Here is a 24,261-nt window from a genome sequence, read left to right on the forward strand (position 1 = left end):
TTAATTAGAGGATTCTGAAAGCTAAGTAACCTGTTTTAAAATCAGACATTTTAATTTGCAGCTTTAATGGCTGTTTTTTTATAATAACTGGCTTTATTGGAAGGAAAAGCACTTCTCCTGTTCCACTAGGAAGGCAGAGTAAAACAGAAGCTGACAAAATTAAAAACCTCATAATGCGACCTTTGCCTGGGATAAAAGGCTGTTTCATAACAATTTCCTTTTGTTCTTTGTTTAAGCCATTACTCTAAAAGGAGAGTCCGATTAATCTAAGTAAATGCATCATTACAGTACTAATCCATGTCCTTCTGTTAGTGTCTGTTTTAATTAAATAAGAAATGCTAGCAGAAAGATATCACGCACAAAGCTGTGATTGGAGAAAGAAGCACTGGTTGATCAGGGAAAAGATTAAAAAGGGCTTTACTGTTTTGTCCATTTGCATAGTTCCAGAGGCCACAATGTTTCAGGTTGACAAGAAACCTTACAAAAGAGTTTAACACATTTCACTCTTATAGAGTTAAAATAATGGGGTTTACCAATGAAATTCTAATCATCCAATTTATCACATGTTAGACATTCCAAAGCAAGGAGCAGAAGAGCTTGAATGTGTCTTTTAAACCTTTTATGAAATGTTGTGTTGTATCTGTGGAAACATACCTGCCAAATTTGCATGTCTTTCTTCTCATTGTAGGTGAAATTGATGGTGAAAAATGGTTGTGGATATACAGCACTTTTTTTTTGTTTGTTTTTTCCCTTTTTAAAGTATCTTGCAACTTAAAATTTTTTTGGGGTTTTCTGCTAACAATATGTTAAGACCTCAGGAGATTGGTTATTGTCAATAAAATGTACATCTAATAAGTTTATAAAGTGAATGAATGTAGTTAATATCCCTACATTGATATACAGAAATTCTTCTTAGAAATGCAGAATTCCCGTGGTGAAAGCTTTCTCCATATACGGGGCCATTATTTGATGTAATGAAAAGAGAAAGTATGCAACAGTGAGATTGTTAATTAATTTAGCTTAACAAGATGAAGATAAATGAAGCAAAGCACAGATTGAATGAAGCAAGAGGTCTTATTTACAATTTAATACATTTTTATATCATGCAAATTTCACTTGGTATAAAACAAACAAACCCCCACCCCAAATACCCACTAACAAAAAAAAGTACACTTCCCCATACTCCCAATTCGACGTTAAAATCCTACCCTGACTTTACAGAAAACATGTCCTGTGGCTCGATATAGAAGACACATTTACAGTGTGTAAACAGTGCTTTTCTACTGCTAAGAATCCCAAACTAGTTAACCTTTAACTTCAGTATTTTATTATTGCTATAGACTGGGGATGACCACAAGAATAATTATCTGGAACCTTCAGATTTCTTGGTCTCTAGGTTATCCTGAGACATCTTGCTTCAATTATTTAATAATCATTTTCTTTTAATATTTTACTAAAGGAGAGGAGCTAGATAAAAAATGCAAAAATAAAAAATAGAAAACCTTGTGCCTTTTTACATGTGCTTGAATCTGTAACAATTGTGCAGAATTCTTAAAATAGCATTATTTTTTAAAGTCTCCGTTTCAGAGATTAATGAGCTTTATCCAGTATTTGACCTTTTATCATTCTTGCTTTCTGCTCAGAAGTACTTCCTTCCTTCCTACAGTAGCTAGAAAAGACTGTCTCTTATCTTATGTTACTGTAGGCAGTGGTAACAGAGCTCTCTACAAATGGTATTATTATGGTCACTATGTTTTTATCTCAGGGGTCATGAACAAATCCATGCAACTGCTTCTAAGGATTTCAATAAATAGGACTTTTATCCAGACAATCGCCTTTTATGTTACTTTTAAAGAAAACTACTAGTCCATCAAGAGTTTCAAAAGAAAACAATTCTACAGAGTGCCGGTATGGCGGCACAGACCAATCATCATGGCACTCATTCTCCAGTCCTTTATTTTTCAAGTCCACAACAATAGGTTGTTGATTCAATGGACAAGACCAGAACAATTAAGTTCTCTGTTTAGCAGCAGTGCAGCATTTTAATGCCCTTCTCTAATAATGGTCTCATTATTGTTATTCTAAGACTGGGCCTCAGGAGGAGGAATATTTGCTGGAGGTACGTCATTATTTTGCAAATTTCGATTAGCTCATCATGTTGTCTGTAGTGTGAAAATCGTAGCTAATTAGGGCAGCCAGTTAGACTACCAGCTTTTGAGCTTATGAGTTAAAAGGTAGCATACTTGATAGGCCAGTGATGTGAAAAAGGTGGTAAAAAGAAGGATTAGAGCAGTTGCCTTAGTAACTCCAACTTCCATCTGTGAGGGAACAATGGACTTGTGTTTCTCCCCCACCTTAGTGCAAAAATTGGTTTTGTTTTGAAAGGACAGGGTTCTTTTTATGACAATCTGGAATTCAGCCCAGCTGAGTGTAGTTTTAGTTGTTCGGAGAGATCATTGGGGATAGGAAAGATGAAAGGTCATGGTGAGCTTCAAGGACATGAAAGGTTGTTGTCTACTGTAACAATGGTAGATTGTTTTTTCACCTAATATTTCTAGCCAGTACCTAGGTCAGGTGATGGAACAAATACCTACAGTTTAGTCAGGTGAGACAGGAGAGGAAGGCAGTGTGGGGAAGGAAAGGAGAAAAATAGGGTAAGAGAGAGTTTATACTTCGTTAAAGAATAAAAGGGTAACTCCAATTTGCTTTTATTAAACTAGGCAATATTTCTTTGTCATCATCTCTGAGATTCCAGTGTGATTTGAATGGTTTGCCTTTGTGGGCCATCACATCTCTGGGAAGCTCTCCAATGTGTTAGGAAATGTGATTTAAGCTTTCTTTCTGAACTCCCAGGAGGACCAGTGATGTGATACTTAACAATAAATTCAGTTGTTGTAGCTTTCTCACATTATCGGTGTTCTTAAAAGGTTTCCCTTCAAATGTACACTGAATAAATTGAATGATAAATATAAAAGAAATTTGTTACACCACTCTACAGGGTTTTATCATAAATTCTATGAGTTCCATCATAGAAAGTTTACAGGAAACTGTTTAGATGTTGCTGCAGTAGCAACAAAATTTTTTCTCTGTATGTAAGAAATTGCCACAATTTAAAGAGATATTGGGTTTTGTTTAGAGAGGAGGTAATAGAAGAGGATTAAATACAGTATTATTTCTTTAAATCTCCCAAAACAAAATCACCCTCTCTGGGGTTAAAATATTTTTATTTCAGAGAAATGAGTGACTTTTATTTCCCTTCCATATCAATATTAAAACACTTGTGGGTGGTTTTTTTTGCTGTTATTATATACGTGTGTGTGTTTTAAGAACCAGAGGGAATATAGGAATGCTCTTGTCTTTTGTAAGCCTAGAAAACTGTTTTATTTGAGGACTTAAAACAACTTTCATATTTTGTCCTCTCTATTGTCCAGAAACAACCCTTGTGTGATTGAAGCTAGACTTAGGTCAAGGGGTTAGGAAGATTTTTATTAAATTCTCTTTTAATTCTGGGTCTTTCGATTTTTTTTAATGTTTTCTAGCCAAACTTCTTTATTACTGTAGCCTTTCTTCTTTCCCAGAGCTGAATTTCTTAACTTACTGTAGATAAATAGAGAAAATCAAAATAATAATATCATGAATCACTAGAGTTTAAGGACTTTTGACATAATCTAGTCCAATTCCTTTAAAAATAAGAAAAATGAAACCAGAAAGTTGAAATGACTTGCCCAAGGTAACTCTTAGTTAGAGGTAGATGCATCTTCTGGATGATATTTGCTATACTGTTTAAATACAAAAACTGAGAATCAAAGGAAGAATGAAAAATCCTTATGCAGGAACTTAAAAGGAACATGTCTAATTACTTTGGTCATTTTAGTGGTTAAAGGGAGATGGAATAGATCTAATATCTGGTAAGGAAAGAGGTTGGAATTCAGATTAGAGATTTTATATTCATTAAAGCCCCAGTTTAAATAAAAATTTCTGTCAAAAAATAAAAATAAACACACAAAAACCCCCAGCATAAATGGGGAGAGATGTAACCAAGGTATTAGCATATGATTCAGAATCAGCAAACCTTTCTAGATTCAGGCACTGTGTGAGATACTTTCACATGCATTATTATAATTTATGAGTTTTGTTTTTTATTTCCAGTGTGATTAGTTAACTGTGCTGTTTCTTAGTTTTTGCATCTGTAGAAAGGAACCTGATGCCTGTTAATTTTATTAGATGTTGTGAGACATAAGAAGCAGTAAATGTCAAATGCAGGATATATTTGAGTGTAAATTTGTGCTTTATTCAAACACAAATATACCATGTCAAATATGAACCATAGTATTTAGATCAATATAAATGCTATGGTTTATTTTGGAACCACTCAGAAAATATTTATAAATTTTGAACTATATTTAAATATGAAGGAGGAAATAAAATAATCTATAATTTAATCTTTTATGTCGTAATTAAGAAATTTGCTCTTTATTAATATTTTGATATATTTCGTTTCAGTCATTATGTATATATGAGAAGAAGGAACATGCCTAATTTGTTTACTGCTTTTTGTTGCTCAGAACAATGCCTGGCTCCTAGTAGGTGCACAAAAATAGTAGTTGAAGAAAGAAAATGAAATAAAACGAGGGAAAGAAAGAGCATATAATGAAAGAAAGAATGGTAAATAGATTGCAAAATTGGGATCATACTGTAGATACATTTTGATATTTAAAAGTCATCGTATTGGATTTTTCCATGTTAATATAATTTTTAAGTCACTGCATTATATACCTTCATATGCATGTGCCATAATTTATTTACCATTAGATTACTGATTTCTAACAGTTCACTATTATAATATCAAAGTTAATTAAGAGGAATGTCCTCTATTTATTTCCAAAGTAGTAAAATTTAAAAAATTGATGCTATCTCATTGATTTTAGTACCCCAATAAAACCCATCACCTCCTTCAAGTCTGCTTCAGTGTCATCTTCTCAATGAGATTTACCTTGACCATCCTATTTAAAATTTCAACCCTCCAGACATTCCTGATCTCCTTTATACTGTTCTATTTGTCTCCATAGCCTTTGTCAACTTGTAACATACAATATAATTTGCTACTATGTTTTTATCTGTCTTTCCCACTAAAAAAATAAGCCTATGATAGGGAATTTTTGTATATTTTTATTCACTGATGATCTTCAGAGTTCTGAACAAAGCTAAGAACATAATAGGTATTCAATAAATATTTGTAGGATGAATTTATCGAAACAAAATTATAAGTATCCACTTTTAAAGTGAAAAATCAATCCATTTTTCTCCACACGGGCAACTCTCATCAACCAATTTGTATACTGGTTAAGGATTTCCATTTTCTCAGTTTTAAGATGTACACATTATCCAGTTAAATTAAATCACAGGACTTGTCTGAATCTTGGGCCAGTGTTAGGTGAGGTCTAAATGTATTGCTACAAATGAGCCAAGGCTTTGACACTTGAAGTCAGTCTGAACCCTTAGTTTTAAGGAGATGGTTCTGAATGGAGAATGTCACCAGTATCACTTTAAATGATTCCTTTCCTCATTTATTCTGTTAAGACCCTTAAGGTTTGGGTCTGACCTATACAAACACAGGCTGACCTGATTATCATCTGTATTTTGGGATGATTCTTCCTCTAACTGATGTTAGTCCTATTCTTGAACTTTTCTGTAGGAAAGTTCTTTCTGTAGATATTTCACAGACTCATGCTTCTTTCAGTATCTTCATCATTTTCCTTTTAAAATAATATAAAACAATCATAACTGTATGTCCTTTGTGGATAATTATCATGTTTTACACAAGAGCAATTATATAGCTATAATAATCCCTTACATTTATATGGCATTTATAGTTTCAGAGCTCTTTAATAAACATGATATTGTTTGAGTATCAAAATAACCTTATCAGATACACAGGGTACGGCTTACTATACCCATTTTACAGGTGACACTGAGGCACAAAAAAATTAAGAGATTTAAGTTTCCTTAAATCAATGAAGTGATATAGGAGCTATGTGAAATTCAAGTCTTTTTTTTTTTAAGATTTATTTGTTTATTTCTCTCCCCTCCCCCCCCACCCCAGTTGTCTGTTCTCTGTGTCTATTTGCTGCGTCGTCTTTGTCCGCTTCTGTTGTTGTTAGTGGCACAGGAATCTGTGTTTCTTTTTGTTGCATCATCTTGTTATGTCAGCTCTCTGTGTGTGGCGCCATTCCTGGGCAGGCTGCACTTTCTTTGGCACTGGGCGGCTCTCCTTACGGGGCGCACTCCTTGCGCATGGGGCTCCCCTATGCGGCAGAGCACTCCTTGTGCGCATCAGCACTGCACATGGGCCAGCTCCACACGGGTCAAGGAGGCCCGGGGTTCAACCGGAGTTTGAACCGCAGACCTCCCATGTGGTAGACGGATGCCCTAACCACTGGTCCAAGCCTGCTGCCCGCAATTCGGGTCTTTTGAGCTCTCCTAGTCCAGTGTTGTCTTTTCTTTTTTCTTTTAGTCACATTTACCTTCTCTCCAGGTTATTTATCATTTTGTTGACTTTTCTGAATTCCATGAAAATAAAAACCAATGATTAGAATTTTTAAGTTTTTTATTTTATTTTAACTTAATCTACTATTCTAGTTCTCAAGGACTTTCCTTTAGTTGTTCATAGTTCTTTTTCTATGCCATTATCTTTTCTTAATTTTGACTATAGATGTGGGATCTTGTAGCAATTGTGAAGCCATTGGCTGCCATGTCTTTTGGCTTTTTTTATAGTTGTGTATTTCTTATCTCTGGACATGGCTAAGCGAGTCCTGTTCATTGTTACAGGTTTAGAGCAGACTGGTAAGGGTCCACTGGGATGGGAACAATCTTGGGAGAACGTTAATATAGCAGACAAAGTGTGCTAGCTAAAGGGTTAGAAAATAGGCAGTAACAAGTATAGTGCTTTATAGAAGAGAGGCATAAAACAGGAGACTGCAGTGTTTCTTAAAACATACAATGCATGAAAAATCTGGGACAAGTGGTACTTAGAGATCCAGGCAGCTAGGCCACAATAAGGCCGTTTACACCAAGGGGAGTTTAAGGGCAGATTCCAGTCTCTGAGTAGTCTGCATGTGGAAGATTTCTAAGGCCAGGGAAGAGTCATGATGTTGGATAGACTAGTGCACTCAGGGGCAGGAACACTAGGTAGTATCAAAGTTTTTGGAATCAAGGCAAATGGCCAAGGTTAGATCAAGCAGCAGGAATGATCAATTTTATCTGAATCTCAAGGATTGTGTTGGAGTCTCTCATATAAGGTCAGAAATTGTCCTATAGCAGTGACTCTCAAACTTCAGTATCCTTAAGGCTCACCTGGGATGCCTAGAATTTCTGAAGTGGGATCCAAATGTCTATATTTTCAACAAATGTCAGATAATTCTGAGGCAGGTGTTTACAGTCACATTTGAAGAAAATTGCCATGAAGTCTGTGATGGCACTTTTGTAGGATGAGGAACCAAATGGCTAGCACTATTGAGATAGGAAGTAGAGTTTGAAAGACAGACATTTCCACTAGAGCAAAATGTATTTCTTATGCTCAGAACTGAGTTGCATTTATCTTCAACTAAGAAAGCAGGAAACATGGGATGGTGTATACTAGGCTGGTATATTGTAAGCAAGCCTTTTCAGTTTTTCTCTTCATGTATCTTGTTTCTTTAGAATTGTGTTTATGACCTGAGTGCTTTTGTAATATCTAACTTGATGATCTTTGTCTTTTAGTTAAAAAATGTAAGGTTGATTGTTCTTCTGTGCCTAATAGAAACTGTCCCTCATTTTTACTTTCCATTTGTTATTTGCATGATTGAATTTCCCCTTTTCCTTCTCACTTCACAAATTGTTTAGCATGAGTTGGGCAGACTCCTGTAATGCTAAGGGTTAACCAGAAGAGAATTACAAATGAACTATCTAGAAAGTTGATTATTAATCCAGCTAGAGAAGAAATATCCTTTTAGTTAGCAAGAATGAGTATCCAAAGAGCTGATAATATTGTTCAGGCAGTGGGGTGGAATGGCAGAGCTTGGTAAGTAGGACAAAACTTGGAATTAATATTTTAAATCCAATTTTCTAAATGAGAATGTTGATAAATTTAAACAATTAACTCTCACATGAATTTACCAGCTGCCGGAACAAATCTAAAAAGTTCCAAATTGCATTCGTTAATGAGATCTTTACATAGGCTATCTGTAGAAGTTAACTGAAAAGTATTTACATAACTAGATAAATATATTTAATTTTGAATATTTATAAAAATACATGATTAGATTTGTGATTAAGAACAAGGAAGTGAACCATGGAGCAATGATTACTGAAACAATCTAAGTCCAAACATCAAGTAATATAAACTGAAGAATCTCGAGTGACAAACTGTTTGTTGTTTTTTTTTTTTTTCTTTTTTCCACAAGAGCAAGTTCTGGGTTCTTAGGTATTGAAATATAATTTAAAGTATAATTTCACAAACAGATTCAGTGAGAAAATTTTCAAACTTTTAAGTAACAAAGACTGTCATAGGTACAGATATTTTTAGGGGTCCTAGTACTCATTTCATTATGATTTTTAATTTAAGGAATTTTCTAAAGACAGCTTTTATTGTCTTTGTTGAATTGGAAGTAAAGAGAAATGAGAGGATCTTTTCTGTTTGTATGAAGAAAATTAAGTGAAAGATAAGATTTTAATAATGCTCTTCCATTAAGTCCATTAAGACTGCTCTATCTGTTGTAGAAGAATTTTGGTGTCAATATTAAATTCTGTAAGACTGAAGTTTTGCATGAATCATTTGATATTAAAAAATTAGCCTTTTAAACACATTATGGACCATACTGAAATAATATTTCAGCTTTATGTAATCATAAGACATTTCAATATAGCATAGTTGTTCTTAGAAGTTCATAAATTTATAAACTAGCCTTAAATTGGAATTGTGCATCATCAAATGCAAGACTTTTACCTTTTTTTAAAGGTATTTCTACAGTGGCAATAAAAAGGCCCTGAGTTATCATTTTATTTAATTTGTAAATGAGCACAGAAAATCATGTTTTTCAAAAACTATAAATTCAATACTGGTAATATATTATATGTGTATATGTATATTTGTGAATAGTTATAGTAAACATACATTCAAAATATCAGCACCATTTGGCCCTATAAACTCAGCTTTTTAAAAAAGTTTTAATATTCTGGTCCATATTTAGGTCAGGACAGTAGATAATAGTAACTAAAATAACAGAAATAATAGTTAATATTTATTAACTTTTGTGTGCTAAATTCTATATTAAATGCTTTATATCATTTAATCCTCATATTAATCCTGTGGTTGTTGGAAAGCTATGAAGATTATTGTATATATTAAAACAAAGATGAACTAATTAAAGAGCTCCTAACTTCATATGCTAAAAGTAAAGGCAAAAAGACCTCGGAAACATGTAAGTACAGAGATCCTAATTTCTGTGTGCTTACCTTTCTCAAAATTTAGATTTCATATGAGTCTGAGAAAAAGAGGGCAGGAGGAAGTAAACCAGTGACTTCTTAATATTTATTAATTCTTAAAAAATATGAAAATTTCAGTCATGCAAAATGTATAAAGAATATTATAATAAATACCTATGTATTTATAAGAAATAAAACATTACCAATATTGTTGAACCCCACTGTGAGTCCTTACTCAGTCTTATGTGTCCCTCTCTTCATGCCAGAATTAATTGTTTATCATTCCCATGCTTTTCTTTATACCTACACTTAAATTCCATATTCATTGAATAGTAGGGAAAACCCCACTTACCTGTTGTGTGAGCCAAGAAAAAATGTTTTCTTGAGGATTTTTGCTGGTTAACAGTACAAATATGAAAGCATTTTCTCATGAACTATAACAAATGTGTAATACCGATACGTGGTGTTAATAATAGGGGGTGTATGGGAGAATATATCAAATGTATGCCCTAGACCATGGTTAGTAGTAATATTTTGATGATGTTCTTTCATAATCTGTAACAAATGTTCCACAACAATGCATGTTGGTGGAGGGGTAATGTATGGGAATTCTGCATGATATGCATGATTGTTTTGTAAGCTCACAACTTCTCTAATAAAAAAATATATATTAGAAATAAGTAAGCCCTTTCTTGATTCCCCATTACACTTAAAAAAGTCTTTATCATAATCTGCAAAATCTGCATAATTTGGCCTCTGTATTAGCAGCCTCAGATCTTGACGTTCTCCCCATCATTCTTTCTGACCCAACTACTATACTCTCATTTTCTTGGACCCTAGGTTTACTCTCATTTTCTTGAAACCTTCAAGTTCTTTACTGCTCCAGGGTCTCCATATATATGCTGTCTTCTCAGTTGGAATGCCCTTCTCCCCACTCAACATAGGAATGATTCCTGCTCACCCTTCTGGTGGTGGTTTAAATGTCATTTCTTCAGAGAACTTGCCCTAACCCTTCCAATTCAAATCTTGTCTGCCTGCAAAGATCTTACCGCTTATCCTTTAATTTATTTCATAGTGTCTATTGCAATTTGAAGTTACGTATTTATTTGTGTGATTATTTGCTTAATGTTTGTCCCTCCCTTTGGACTAGCCTGTTTTCTTCTCTGGTGTTTTTCCTAACATTTAGCACAGGTCTTGAACATTACAAGAATTCAGTAAATATTTGTTATTGTTCTCAGGAGAGGAATGTAGTAAAGGAAAAATAGGGAAAAGGAAATTGTAAGAAAGAAAAGTACATAAAAAATGGAGTCTATGAGTTAGTGTAGATACAGTGTTTAGATAAAAGATTAATGCAATTTGATGCTAGCAGATATTGGGGGTTGAAGGAAGTGGTAGTGATTTTTTTATTTCTTACCATTATTACCATAGACCATCTGACAGGTTTTCTTTTTATTGTTACTTTTTATTTTTCAGTGTACTCTTTCATATTTATGTCCTCATTTTGGGGAATCTGTATTCATCAATGAAGGAACTAGCTTTCAATATATAAACTTAAAGAACAGCCATTGTGGCTATAACTCTAAGTGGAAACACTATGAATGACTTCTAAAAGTTGGAAAAATTTAGGATACACAGTTGAGAAAATATCCCTGGAAACTTAGGTAGAAGAAAAACCATGAGACCACTTTTGAGATTTTCAAGCTAGAAATCTTTGCCTAAAACATTGGTAGTGATGACAGTTGCTATAATAATATCAGGCTGTTTGATTTATTTTTTTTCAGGAGAATATAGGAAAGGTAATAGAAAAGGAGAAAGAAAAGTCAGTCTGAGAAGATCAGGGTTTTCAAAATGTCAGAATGTACTTATCTTGTAAACTATGTAAATTATTACTGGCATTTTGTAATTAAAGTCCTAGGTTAAAAGATTATGCTGAAATTTTGTATTTCTTGTGGGTAATGGGGGAAATTAAGATAAAATAAAGAATTGAAAAGAGAATTTAACTAAAATGTCTTGGTATTAAAAGAGCGGCTTTATAAATGATATCATTTGTGGTCACAGAAGTTGTCATAATCATTAATTTATTTTTTTATTTATAATCCTATTTCATGTTAATACTTTTTAATAAACTTTTTCATGTATTATCATACAATTCTAACAACGCTGTGAGGTAATGTCAGGCTCTTATTGTCTTTATTTCAGTTAGGAAAACTGGGACAGAACTCAGACAAGAGCCATGACTAAAATAAATATATTTTAAATACCTAGTAGTAGCATTTTAGGCAAGGCTAACTAATATTTACTGCATATCCCCTCCCGAGAAAAAGCTTAGATGAAAGTTTTCCAAGTTTTTCTAAGTACCAGGATGAGTTAGGTAGATGTCCTTTATAAGTTTTCTTTGCTTAAGAGTTTCACATTTTTTATTTTCCTAACAATGCAGTATAGTTACCAGTTTCCAGCCACTGAAATTACGATGGTTAAATGCATATAATTAACACAGATATATTGCACATTGCTAAGCTTATTACAAATTAAGACTTATTTGATGAAGGGCCAAGTCCTTGCCTGATTTCTTAGGGGTCCAAAAATAAGGACCAGCAGGTAGGTATGAGTTGTCCATGTAAAGGGTTTTTAAAAGAAAAGAAATAGTGGAAGGCAATGGATACACTGCATGGATACACACATGCAGTCAGGTGGTGGCATATTTCTTTGAAGACAAATACCAGGAGGTATTTGTAATGATTTGCCAAGAAGATTGTTTGCTGCATTAAGGTAAAAGCCAAATTTTGTATGTATCAGCTGGGCAAATGGCTTGGTTGCACAGAAATTCAGTTTCTCACACTTTCCAGGCTCAGTTTGCATAAGCTTCCCCCAGGCTGAAAGAACCAAACATGTTTATGCCGACAAACAGAAGTCTTAAGAGAATCTGATAGCTGTCTTTAGATGGCTAAAATGCTGCCACAGAGAAAACAGTATATATTCTGGAGGGCCAAACCCAAATCAACATGTGAAAGTCACAGGGAGCCAGAGCCAGAGGCACACAGGCGCAGCAGAAGAAAGAACTTTTTAATAGTTATGGTTATCTAAAAGTGAAATGGGCCTTCTTAAAGAGATACTGAGGATCTTGCCACTAGAAAGAATCTGGGAGGGAGATAGATTAAAATGTTGAGTTTACACCTATTTATTTTAATATGAATGTTAAGAGAAGGTCAGTCAACATAAGGGGCAAAGACATGTTTCTCTATTATGTGAAGCCTAGAATAAGCTTCATGAAGGCAAGATTTACTTTCTTTGTTGCTCAGGCACACTTGCTCTGTCATGTGAATAAAAAATTGATGGACTTTTTTCTGTAGGCTACAGGTGTATATCTGGAATTAACCCAAGTGAAAAAAACTTTAGACATCATCAACTGTCTCCAAACCTCAGAAGGATTGGTGTAAGAGAATGGAACTGTATTATAAGGGAAAAAAAGAGAAATCAAGTTGTTTTTTTTAGTGGGTCCTGATTTAGAGAATAAGAATTTGATCTGAGTTAGGGAGAACAAATTTTAAAAGTAATAATAAATTTGTTTCCTTACCTCTAAGAGGTTCCTGAGTTCTGTAACATAAAATAATATTTTAAGCACCTTAGATATTATCTGTTTAGTTTCCCCTTATATGAGGTAACAGTTTCATTTTTAAAATTACACAATTATATACAGATGCATTCTTGTTTTAGAATAATGCCTGGCATATAGCAGACAATCATTAAATATTTTTTGAATGAATAATTACTGAAAAAAAAGAAAATTTTCCTTACTCTCTCTTCCCATATAAATGCTATTTCTCTTTTAAAACATAGCTACTATTTTCATTTTAGTTTATATCCTTCCAGGACTCTTTCTTATGTATTGATATATACAATTATTAATATATACAAAATGTAGTTTTATTTTATGTGAGGCTAACCCTTCCTTTTGTATATATTGCTTATAGTTTGTATATTAATCTTTTTTCATTTAAAATTATAGGTTTGAGCTCTGTCAGCTTTTATAGCTTGACCCCATTTGTCTGAACATAGTATTTTATGGTATGTATTTACCATTGTTATATTGATAGATATCTGAGTTATTTCTGATTTAAATATTCTCAACTGCGTCTTTAGGTACTTAAAATTGGGGGGGGGGTAGCAAAATCTGAATATCCTCTTTTAAAATATATAAAATGCACTTAGAAATTTTCTACTTGGAGGAATGTTGAGGATTAACTAAGATATATAAAGGTAATAGTACTTAGTGGAGCCTTCAAGCCTTCATAAGCATTAATCCTATCCCCACGCTTCATCTTTAGGTCATTATATAAGGGTGGGTTGAAAGAATAAAGAAAAGATCTCTTATATCCTCATTTTTATTATTTTCCATATGTTATCTGAATTACTTTCTGCATCTTTAATGTTCACTCTAATGCCCGAAAGTAGTGACTTAGTGTCTCTTTCCCTCATTTTTCTTTAGTGATTGACTTGTTGAAGAAAATATTTACTGTGATTTTTAAAATTCATTTGCTAATGAGACATCAGTTTGTGCCTACTGTATGCCAGGCTCAAAGGAGATAAAATGAAAAAGATATGATTCCTACATACAAATCTTACAAGTCTTTGGGCAAACAGACACAAATACAGGACAATGTGATAAGATCTTGGGTAAATCAGGGATGGTAGTAACTAACTTTGCCTGGGGTAGTCATGAAAGTATGTATCATAGAGTAGGTGATAGTTGAAATGAAACCTGAAAGAGCATTAATATTTCATTGAACAGACAAAGGAATGGACATTTTAGGCAGAGGAATAGAATGTGTAAAGGCATGAAACAATGAAAAAAAGCATGATATCATTTCATCCTTCATTAAGGCAATACAAGAAGTCCTCGTTATTAGAGGATAATTGGTAATTAAAAAAGGCCACTTTAATTAATCCACTTAAAATTGAGTGGGAATAACAGCATGAACTGTGGACAAATTAAAGAAAAAAACAACTATTTGAAGGCACTGGAGAGCAATCAAAGACAGAGTCTTTAAAAATTAAAAAAAATATATCATTGGTACAAGTTACTTTGTTAACAAAAGATAATAACTGCAATAACAACAAATCTGCTTTGGTCCATAGTTACCACCCGCCCCTCCCCCCCCGCTTTATTTTTGTTCTTTCCTCATTCTTGACAGATTTGGGATGATGTCCACTCAGGAGGCAGAATCTAGAGATGACATTTGGGAAAAGGGAAGGAGGGGAACAAGGTACATTTCTCTTCTTCAAGATTCCTAGTCTGAGGGCAAGCTCTGACTATGACAGAAAGGGCTAATAAAACTCTGATAGAAAAATCAGCAGTCTTTCTGGACTGGGGAACCAGGCTAACATAGTTTGGGGCAATCATAGCTGCTGAAAGTAAGAAGGTTAGAAAGGAAAGAACCACAGAAGGGGAGTTCAAATTCTATGTATAAACTTTGCCTGAATCTCTGACTGATCCCCAGATGGTATGTATATAGGAAAGGCTTCAAGCAGCCTGAGTAAGGCTAAAAGAACTAAGCAGATATTTGCTGTTGCGTACTGCAAGTAAGGCAGAACATGCAATTTGGGTCTAAGTAAATAAACTTCTTATTTAAACCATCTTTACACACACCCCCAATAAAAAAGGAAAAAAATGAAAAGAATTTTAAAAAAAGCAACACCCTGTAGAGGACTGTAAAAAAGTTCAGTCTCTACAACCTAACAGTCAGTGTCCAGGATATAATCTAAAATTGCCCAATATATGAAGAACTGGAAAAATGGGGGGAAAAAAGGCCTCTCAGCAGAGAAGTAGAAGTAATAAAAACATCCAAGTGGGAACTTAAAACTGAAAGATACAATATCTGAAAAAAAGGAAATCACTGGAATGGCTAAGAAACAGAATAGAGATGACAGAGGGAACAGACAGTGAAACTGAAAATAGATCAATTGAAATTATCCAATTTTAAAAAAGAGAAAAAAGAAAATAAAAGAAAAAAATGAACAGAGCATTGGGGGTCTATGGAGTGATAGTAAAAGGTCTAATATATATGAATTTAAAAAAAAAAGAGGGAAGAGATTAGGATGGAAAAATATTTGAAGAAGTAATGGCCCCAAATTTCCCAAATTTGGTAAAAGATAAAAATGTATAACTTTACGAAGTTCAGTGAACCTCAAGCAAGATAAATACAAAGAAAACCACACCTAGGTACATTTTAATCAAATTGCTGCAAACAAATGATGAGTATAAAATCTTGAAAGCAGCCAGAGAGAAAAATAATATATTCCATACGAGGAGCAACTTCTCAAATTATGGCTGATTTCTCATCAGAAACTAAGAAGGCCAGATGACGATGGAACAATATTTTTGATGTGTGGAAATAATAATAAAACAAATTGTTTGCCAAGAATTCCATGTTAGAAATACAGTTGAAATAAAGACTTTGTCAGTAAAAGAAAACTGTGAGATTTCTTCAACAACAGATATGTACTATAAAAAAAAGTTACAATAAATAGGAGGAAGGGAAATACCAGAAGGAAACTCAAATCTTCAGGAAGGAATAAAGTGACTGGGAAATACTAAATATATGGGTAAATGTTAAAAAAAAAACCTCTTAATTTCTTTAATATACATATGAACAGCTAAAACAAAAATTACAATATTTTTGTGGGGTTAACAACATACATAGATGTATTATATATGAATTAGGATGGGGGCAATAAGTACACCCATAAATTTATTCCCCTGGATGTGGTACAATATTAAGTCTAAGTAAACTATGAAAAGTTAAGGATGTATATTGTAATTTCTCTAGCTACCATCCAATAATGCAAAGAGGTATATCTAAAAAGCTAATAAATAAATTAAAAGGGAATTCTTAAAATTATTTACATAATCCAAAAGAAGGCAGGAAGGAGGAATAGCAGGACACTAGAGAGGAAAATTAGAAAATAAATAGTAAAATTGTAGACCTAAATCCAACCACATAAAAAATTACCTTAAATATTAACAAGATAAATCCTCCAATTAAAAGCTAAAGATTGTCATAATGGATAAAAAAACAACTGTATGTTATCTACAAGAGACACATTCTAAATATTAAGACACAGGCAGAAAGTAAATGGAAAGATAAGATATACAATAAAAGAGTAAGCACAAGGAAGCTGGAAATAGCTAGATTAATACCAAATAAAAATTTTTTCAAGACCAAATTATTATCAGAGATAAAGAGGGTTATTTTATAATCTAAAGGATCAATTCAGTTTGCAGTGACTTTATATTTTTACTTTGAATATTGGTTATAATATTCAACAATGCAATTTCCAGCAATCAGCTAGGTTGTAATTCTGGACCTTGACTGAAAATCAATTATCTGGCAATTTAAAAAAGTATCCTTATGCCTAGGCTGCATTCCAACCAATAAAATAAATCCTTGGGAATGGGGCCCAAACATCAATATTTTTTAAAGGTCTTCATGTGACTCCAATTTGCAGTGAAGTTTGAACCACTAAAAAGTGATTATCAAGGATACAAAGACATTGACCATCATGAGTGAGGTACAATTTAGATTAATGGGAGGGATTTTTAAATGAAGACTAATTTTAAAAATGGTAAATTCATTAGTGATCATTTTTACATATTGAGGCCTTTTAATTCCTGTGTAATTTTGGAGACTCACATAATGTTTGGATAATCAAAGAATCTCCTATACCCTTTGTATACCAAGTATGTATAGACCAGGAATACAGGGCTAAACTAAAATGTATATTGTCCCTTTCTCTAGGAGGTTACAATCCAAAGAAGAGGAAGACACTGAGTAAATATTTAATTCTAAAATAAATACTATGAAGGAAAAGGGAGACCTAACCTGGGCTTGGGATCAAGAATGGTAACTCTCTATTAGTGATGTTAAAGCTGAGATCTAAAGGAGGAGTAAGGATAATTTGCTGAAAAAGAGAGATGAGAAATTAACAGCATTTCTGAATGTCATGAACTGGGAAGAAGGATGGCAAATTTTTGGAATGGAAAGCAGGCCAATATGACTGAAAAATAATCAAAGAATAGTTAGAGACAATTAGGCCATATGTTGCTGAGTGTATCGTATAGGTGGTAGGAGATAAGGTTAGAAATATAGTTTGGAATCCTATTATAGTGGGTCTTGTATCCATCCGAAGAATTTGAAGTCTATCCTGTAGATTATGGGGTAAGTAATAAAGGCTTTTAAGCAGGACAGTGCTTTATGGTAAGATTTTATGTTTTAGACTCACAACCCAGGTAGCAAAAGATTTTCCAATGAGATGTCCTCAACTGAGAACCGCAAAAATACACTTTTCTTTGTTTTGTGTTTCCTGTAAAATTTTAAAAGTGCATGGATTTCTCCTTCAACTCTCATTATTGCCCTACTCCCCAAGCTAAATGCAAAACTGCACATTTAAGGACAGGAAAAATCTCCACCAGCATTCTTTAAGAGCCCCACACATACCAATACAAGCAGTCTTCCTATGAATTTTAGAGCAAGGCAAAGACAGCTTTGAAATAAAGCCAGAAGCTTGAGAACCACAGTTAAGGAATTGACCTTAGAGAGAAATATGGCTCCGGATATCACAATTCTCTGAACATACTAAAGTCACCCAAGGCAATTCCAAGCAACGACCATGAAACTGCCCTCTTAGTTTGAAAGGACCATTAGCTATTGGGGGAGGAAGTGGAAGAGAAAAAAACCCTGAAGTTATAATTAAATAATGTTTACGTATTTTTCTCTTTTGGACTCAATTCAGTCACAGATGATATAGCAGTTGCCTGGGATTTATACAGCATTAATTCAAAACAGAAAGAAAAAAGAGAGAGAGAGAAAACTTATTATGCCTGTCTTTCCTTTATGCATCATGAAAAACTCTGTGTCTCTTGTCTCACTTAGAGTTTGCATTTCCAAAGCCTGAGTGTATTAAATTTAAAATCGAGTAAAATATGTTCCTAGATATATTAATAAGGGAAATATATTTGTTTTAATTTTACTGTTTACTGAAAAGCTTTTGTAAGTGATAGAAATAAGACTTGAAAATAATGAAACAATTGAGAGTAAAGCACATGTAAAGAACATTTTTTGTTTGGTTTGCAAAGATGAGGTATACTTTAGAAAACAATTTACAAGCATGATTTAGACTTATCGTGTTTGTTAAAAAAATATAGATTCCTCTGCTATTAATGGTGTCTGTTGCCTTAGCCACTGACAATTGGAGTCCAAGAAAAGATATGAAATAGTCATAGCTGTGTCAGCTAAAGTGACAATTAGATCAAGAGATGTCAAGTTTTGCGAAAAATTGTGGAAAGGGTGAATTGAATATTAGTTGGGAACAGAGAAGCACACAATATACATTCTAGTTTTGATTCTGCCATGACTCTTTCATTTAGCCCATCTTAAATCTGTTTTAGACCTGTGCTTTTGCTAGTACTATTAGCAATACCTAAATTAATCAAGTTTACCATGTCTAGTACTTAAACCTTTTTATTCTTCTACTTTTCTCTCCTTTATATTACCTAATAAAGAGGCAGGAAAATGAATTATATTTCTGGGAAGATGTGCTTTTTCTAAATAAATAAACCCCTGCTGTCCTCTAGGATTGGCTGTTTCGCTCTCTGGTATTTCTCTACTATTTACACATGGCATTCAGTGGGGACAGTTCCAAAGAGAGAGGCACACTTTAGATGATAAAAGTTTTTTGCCATAAGATCATTTCTGATATTTTAATTTGCTTTTGGGGGCTGCCACCTTTTCTTTCTTTTTCTTAATTGTGCAGTGTCAGAGATTACACAGTAATAGCTAAATTTGCCTTTAGAAGGTAGAAAGGTGCATTTCACTTATGACTGATTTTAAAATTTCCTCACTTTATTAGATTATTTTTCTCTTGTTCTAGAGAAGTTTAATTTTTTTAATCTTAAGAATGAGGGTGTATCAGAATTGTTGCAAGCAGAGATAGAGATAATTATATGTGGTATCTATTATAAACTTTATGTTGATATTGACTGCTATTTAAAATAGTACCTCTAAGATGTATCTGCTTTTAGCATTTTTTTCTTTTTCAGGTGGAACTGAAATAAATAATTTTTCCCCATTTGTTACATTTTTATAGTAATTTTATTCTTCTAGGACTAATGTAGGCTTTTTGAACCCGGGACTCTTAATACAGAGTGAGTTCTTCCCTCTATTCCTTTGTATATTTCTTAGATTTCTGTAGAATGTCTCTTTAGGCACCAAAATTAGTTTTTACAGTTTAACTATACATTCTGATTTCCTAAACCATTTGCTGTTTGGAAATACAGAAAGGTTCGAGAAGAAAACTAAAATCAATCATAATTCCACTACCAGAGATAAAACTACTGTTAATATTTTGGTGTAATATATAGATAGTTGAGGTTCTATCTTATACAGTTTTGTGTTTTGTGTTCTTATACAGTTTTGTTATCACTATGAACATCTGATTCCTGAACTGTTCCTTTTTTTTTTTCTTCAAAGATTTATTATATTTCTTTCTTTCCCCTCCCCCCTCTACCCCCACCCCAGTTATCTGTTCTCTGTGTCCATTTGCTGCATGTTCTTCTTTGTCCACTTTTGTTGTTGTCAGTGGCACGGGAATCTGTGTTTCTTTTTGTTGTGTCATCTTGTGTCAGCTCTCTGTGTGTGCGTCACCATTCCTGGGCAGGCTGCACTTTCTTTTGCATGGGGCAGCTCTCCTTACGGGGCACACTCCTTGCTCGTGGGGCTCCCCTACACGGGGAGCACTCCTGCATGGCAGGGCACTCCTTGTGCGCATCAGCACTGCACGTGGGCCAGCTCCACACAGGTCAAGGAGGCCTGGGGTTTGAACTGCGGACCTCCCGTGTGGTAGGCAGATGCCCTATCCATTGGGCCAAGTCCGCTTCCCCTAAACTGTTCCTTGAGTTGAAGGTCTTTTGAGGCTATTTGCGTCTGTATTGCATGGCTCCCAAAAAACATGTTTTGAGTTCTTGTGTTTGCATTTTGGGTTTTCTCTTTGCCTTTGTTTCCAGACTATAAACTGCCATTTCTCTGTAGTTAGTGTGGTTGCTTCTGGTAATACCTTTCCTCTTCCCATAATCCTATAATCTGCTACTTCTATTCTGCCATGGGCTATTATATTAGATAAAATCTGAGGGAAAACTAACATTTTATAGAGCCTTTTTTGTTTTTACAGCACCATGTTAGGTGCTTTCACATAAACTATGCTCTTTAATTCTCACAACAATGCCTTGATTTGTTATTAGTTCATTTTTTTTTTAGAATAACATCTAATAACATCTAATAACATAGAATAGCATCTTTTACTGGGCACTTACTATATGCTAGGCTCTGTGTAATAACTTTACATAGATTGTATCAATTTGGTTTATTCCTGCAATGCTCCATGAGGTGAACTATTTTACCACTAAAAAACCTAGGTTTAGACAAATTGAGTATCCTGTCCAAGATCATAAGCTAATACATGGTAGAAACAGGATTTGAACCTGTGTGCCCCTCAGATATTTAAAAGTGCTAAAATTATGTCAAAGCAAGAGTAAAAAAGATTATGAACAAAGGTCTGAGGAATTCTCATTAAGGAAAAGTAAATAAGTACATTTACTTTGAGACATTTGTTTTGGGTTTTGCTTCCTTTCTATTTCCTTTCTAATTCTCCTCATTGTTCTAATATAGGGATGTTACTGTATGAGGGATCTATGGAGAAATGCAGGGATATGAATGAATTGAAAAAAGTCTACCAAGGAAGTGGCGATTCTAATTATTATGAAAATAAGCCGTTTGTTTGTTATGACTCATACTTGAGGATTGAGTACATTCTTTGGTTAGACTTCCTATATGTAAAAGTTACTGATTTATGGATTTACATGCAAGTTAGTACAACAGTTAGCCAAAATACCATTGTTTGATCTGAAACTCTGGCTCTCCAACTTTAGTCAAGTTAATTTCTATGATACCTTGTTTCTCATATGTAAAATGGAAATAGTTATAAGAATACCTATATGTGCGTACCAACTCCTAGAAGGATTGTTTGTTTTGAGGACTAAATGAATTAATATAAATGATATATTTTAATATAATGTAAGGTAAATGGAATAATGCTTGTTGCATAATGAGTGTTTTACAGTGTTAGCTATTACTATACTATTTTAATTAGAATTTTTAACATTTTTCAAAATTCAAGACTTCTGAAAAAAATTGCTATGCTGAAAAACAGAAGTCTTTGCCCATCAGAATATTTTATTTTTACTTCACACATAACCAAATAATTTTTTAAAATTTCCTCTTTCCTTCCCTAAGACCGACCTGGAAGTTGACAATGACCTCATACTGAACTCTGTAACTTCATTCTGATTTCTTGAACCTAAGCACAGAAACATCCAAAATTGCAATATTTTCTTCAGAATGGACACAAGCTTCTTTTGAGCTGCAAAATATAGCATCTCTTTACTTTAAGATAACTTTCCTGCATGTTGTGAGATTTTTCTCTGCCTTTTGAAAATATACTCTATCAGGCAAATAAGGTAACAGCAGTGTAGTTCCATCCAATATCTTGGTTGTAGAATGTGTACTGGTATCCCGTAGTAGCAAGTACTCCTTGTTTATTTGTTGTTTTATATTGAAATAAGGTGGCAATTTCACTTTACTCTCCCCCCGCCACACACACACTGTGGTATGCATGTGCAAGACAAAGATAAAAGCTATGTTTCCCTCGTGGAAGGGTGTGGAGGGTAGAGGATGATTTCAAATTAGAAATAATGACAGCAATAGAGGTTTCCAATTTCGGTACTGTGGTCACCAAAGGACAAAGGCAAGAAGCTAGTTCCTGAAGTTGAGGTATTTGAATAAATATTTAAGCTATTCTTTGTGTGTCCAGGTGTCCAGGTATGTTATTATTTATCAGCTGAAGTAACAGTGTGTTTGACAAAGATATTTTTTGGATGGTTTGATGATGGTTGGGAGAAAAGCAATCCTGGTATATCCAGAAAACCCATAATGAGTAAGGAAAAAAAATGTTTTGATAGGAAAAGACTTTTGCTTTTTAAGAATTTTACTTCTCTTTCATAATGATTAACTGTAAGAATCCGCTTACTGTAATGGTGATTTATTATTTTGGTTAATAACATTGTCTTAGAGGAAAAAACTACTAAACTTTGAGAAGTGTAATCTAGTGTTTTCTTTCATTAACTTAAAAAAATAAATTTAAATTAAGTTAATTAACTTAAAAAATAAGAAAAACAGCTTATAGTTAAATGTCACTCTCAGGTGATTTTATGTTTGTTTGTTTTGAAAAGTCTGAACTTGTATCTGTGTATATGTATGTGTTTGGGTTGAGGGAGATGATAGGAAGAGAAGGTGAGATTTTAAGGAGATGGAAAGTGAATGAAGTGAATATAAGAACTGGAGCATTGTACTAAAATCCAAAAAGTTTCAAGTGTGTTTTCTCCCTTTGTGGGAATAAAGCTGAAGCTGACTGTATTTGATATATTTCCATGAAGAATGTGTACAAATATCAGATGAAGAATTACAAGAACATGCAAACTTTCTAAATGATGAAAGAAATTATAAATGACCCAAAAATTGCAGCAGAGGTAAAGAAATACATTTCTTAAACATACTATTAAGCAGAGTGTCCAATTGGGATAAAGTTTTAACAGAATAGGCTAGACCCTTTATAGATTACAACACTTTTAACTTTTTCAGTGCTACAAAGTGTTGATTTTGATAAAGAATTTGTTGATGCTATATCAGCTTCTCCATGTGGAGAAGTGCTAATGGATGATTAATTGGTTTTGGGGCTAGCAGCCAAATTCAGAAATTTGGTCCTCAGTTCTTCTGGCCTTCTGAGAATGGGTAAAAAGCTAGAAAGTTTTCCTGAGCTTTTATTCCCTGTAAAGAGGTTCTTTGTTATCAAGGATGTCATCTCCTCTCACTCTCTTTATATTATTTCTTTCTTTTAAAAATTCTCTTTTAGTCTTGTGCCATTACTATTGTCATCCATGTTTAAATTAAGTAGATAATTTAGAAGATACTCTAGGGTTTACATTAGCTTAGTCATATGAAAATTCTTTACATTTTAATCAATTTTCACTATAATTTTAAAGCAGAAGATCTAATTTTTTACTGTGACTTTAAAGCTGAGGAATCTAAAATTTGGAGAGATTAATTGATTTGCTTAAAAGATGGTAACAACATTGTGAATGTAATTAACAGCACTAAAATATATATCTGAATTGGTTAAAAGGGGAAATGTTAGATTGTATATATGGTATTAGAATAAAAATTAAAAGCAAAATTCATGGAACTGCACAATACAGTGAACCCTAGATTAAACCAACGACTATAGTTAATAGTACAGTTTTTAAAAAAAGGCACTTTCATCATTTCTAACAAAGGTATTACACTAATGTAGGGAATTAAAAATAGGGTGGTATATGGATGTATGATTGTCTGGTAAGCCCACACAACTTATCTATTTAAAAAAAAGTAAAAAAAAAGAACCACCAAAAAAGAAAAGAAAAAAAATCAAACATCAGAAATCAGGTCCAAAACTTTTGGCAATACCACACTTCCAAATAACTGGTCCCTGTTTCTTCCAAATATTTTTGCTTGCTGTATTGATGACCAGTATCAGCACATTTCATTTTTATCATCTATTTAACTCTTCTGCAATGATATTATTTTACTATATCTACCTATCTATAAATAGATGGACATATTTCAAGGAAGTTTGTCTGATTGCTTTGTAGGTTTC

General features: G+C 33.5%; 1 protein-coding gene across 28 annotated transcripts in view; it reads left to right on the plus strand.

Annotated features, from left to right (window-relative positions):
• The window catches only part of SOX6 (SRY-box transcription factor 6), a 701,188-nt gene that overhangs the window by 231,026 nt on the left and 445,901 nt on the right, over nucleotides 1-24,261 (plus strand). The window contains exon 1 of one of the 28 annotated variants that reach the window (XM_058305696.2): nucleotides 22,269-22,343. The exons of the other annotated variants lie outside the window; for them this stretch is intronic. The gene's annotated coding sequence lies outside the window, so the exon portion shown is untranslated. Of the gene's footprint in view, nucleotides 1-22,268; nucleotides 22,344-24,261 lie in introns of those variants that run through there. 28 annotated transcript variants of the gene reach the window in all.

This window comes from Dasypus novemcinctus, chromosome 10 (assembly GCF_030445035.2).
Source record: "Dasypus novemcinctus isolate mDasNov1 chromosome 10, mDasNov1.1.hap2, whole genome shotgun sequence".
In the NCBI taxonomy this organism is placed as follows: Eukaryota; Metazoa; Chordata; class Mammalia; order Cingulata; family Dasypodidae; genus Dasypus; species Dasypus novemcinctus.